Source organism: Mandrillus leucophaeus, unplaced genomic scaffold, assembly GCF_000951045.1.
Source record: "Mandrillus leucophaeus isolate KB7577 unplaced genomic scaffold, Mleu.le_1.0 Scaffold4, whole genome shotgun sequence".
NCBI classification, from domain to species: Eukaryota; Metazoa; Chordata; class Mammalia; order Primates; family Cercopithecidae; genus Mandrillus; species Mandrillus leucophaeus.
Genome location: NW_012104253.1, coordinates 12,724,602 through 12,727,040, shown reverse-complemented (window position 1 = coordinate 12,727,040; position 2,439 = coordinate 12,724,602).

The window sequence follows — 2,439 nt, the reverse complement described above, 5'->3', positions numbered from 1 at the left end:
GAGTTTCAGATTCTGCTTATTGATTTCTTTTTTTTCTTTTTCTTTTTTTTTTTTTTTTGAGACAGCATCTTGCTCTGTCACCCAGGCTGGAGTGCTGTGGCTCAATCTCGGCTCACTGCAACCTGCCCCTCCTGGGTTCGAGAGATTCTCCTACCTCAGCCTCCAGAGTAGTTAGGACTACAGGCACATGCCACCACATCAGGCTAATTTTTGTATTTTTAATAGAGATGGGGTTTCATCATGTTGGCCAAGCTGGTCTTGAACTCTTGATGTGCAGTGATCCAGCTGCCTCGGCCTCCCAAAGTCCTGGGATTACAGGCATGAGCCACCATACCCAGCCTAAGATTCAGCTTACCAATTTCTGCAAAAAAGCCCACCCATTTTTAATATGAGATAAAAAGCAGTTGACATTTATCACTTAGAGTCTTTTAATGTTAGGGCTGAAAGGGACTATAGAACTCATATAATTCAACCCACTTATTTTAGTATTGAATGAATGGCCCTGTGCAGGGAAAGGGATTTGGTTGAGATCCACATAACTGTTTAAAGGCAGAGTTGGGATTGGAACCAAGTCTTAGAGAATCTGTTGTTACTTCTACACTGCGTTATTGCTTCGGTTCCCTAGTTTACATTCACTTTGCTTAGGAATAATATGTTCAGTTTATCTTCTCTAAGAATGGCAGCTGTTATTTAGGACAATGGCATGCTGAGAAATAGATTGATTTCTGTTCTATATTGTGTCCAGTAAAGGTTGGGGGAGAAAGAGTAAATCTTATTCTTCTGTACTTTTCTTTGATTAATATAAGATTCTAGAGTTTTATCAGAAGATTATTGTCCTTTAAAATATTGATGAACTGATTATCACTTAAAGGATATAAATAGTGGGTAGTAATTCAGTGATTGAGAGGTTGGTTGCAGGTTGTTTGTTTTTTTTTTTGTGGTAACCACAGAATGAATGTAGAATGAATTTGCATTCAATAATGGGAACTAAGGTCAGGCGTGGTGGCTCATGCCTGTAATCCCTGCACTTTGGGAGGCCGAGGCAGGTGGATCACTTGAGATCAGGAGTTCAAGACCAGCCTGGCCAACATGGTGAAAACTCGTCCCTACTAAAAATACAAAAAATTAGTCAAGCGTGGTGGTGGGTGTCTGTAATCCCAGCTACTTGGGAGGCTGAGGCAGGAAAATCACTTGAACCTGGGAGGTGGAGGTTGCAGTGAGCCAAGATCACGCCACTGCACTCCAACCTGGGTGACAGAGCGCAACTCTGTCCTCACCTCCCCCCCACCCCCGCAAAAAAAAAAAAAAAAAGAGGAACTAGGGAAGGAACATTCAAATATTCCCACTTGGGCAGGTTCCAACCAAATGTTTATTTTATTTTTTTTACCTCCTCTTTTGTTTTTGTCTCACTTCAATCACTTTGTGTTTATGTGAAAATACCAAAAATTACCAAAATGTAAAAACCCAGGGCTTTGCTGGAAGTGAGAGTATCTTCTTGGCTTTTCCCTTTCTTTTCCTCCCCACCACTATACACACATGCACACACAGCTCTATTTTTTGGTGCTTTTCATTCATTGCTCACTCCCACTTCATTTTAGCTCTTGAAGTCAAAATGTGATTCCAAAGAGCAAAATAGAAGTTTGGAGAGTTTGAAATCTCTCCTCGTGGCTGGATGCCATGGCTCACACCTGTGATCCCAGCACTTTGGGAGGCCAAGGCAGGCATAGTGCTTGAACTCAGGAGTTCAAGACCAGCCTGGGCAACACGGTGAAACCCTGTCTCTACAAAAAGTAGAAAAATTAGCTGGGCGTGGTGGCTATAGTCCCAGCTACTTGGGAGGCTGAGGTGGGAGGATCACTTGAGTCTGGGGAGGTTGAGACTGCACTGAGTCCTGAATGAATGAATCCATCTCTCTGTCTCCATATAGTCGAAGAAAACCAAAAGTGTATGTGCTTTTTTGTGAAATTGTTAAGGATTCCATGAATCCCACTAAAATTTTTGATAGTGATAATTTCAAGTGGAGAATATATAAAGGATTCGTGAGACCTTCCTACCTCATTTTCTGAGGTTATGTTGACTTTAATATACAGTTTATCATAGATGTTTTCTTTTTTCCCTGACATAATTGTTATGTTAAAAACAGAAAAAAGGAACTACATATTATACATTCAAAACTATCAAATGTAACGCTGTGGGAAACTTTATTCCAAGGGTGCTGCCACTGCCCTTGTTTTAAATATTTTTGGAACTTCATTTCTCTTCAGGTCTATTTAACAAACTTATTAGGAATGTTGTAAATTATTTTAGAAACACATTGTGGTCTTGGCCCCAGTGGCGTTGCCATTTGTTACTACATGACTCCCCACACACCCTAAAAAGAAAAAGGACTTTAAAAACTCTCTAAAGACAAGCATTTGCTATCACAGTTGATTTTTAAAT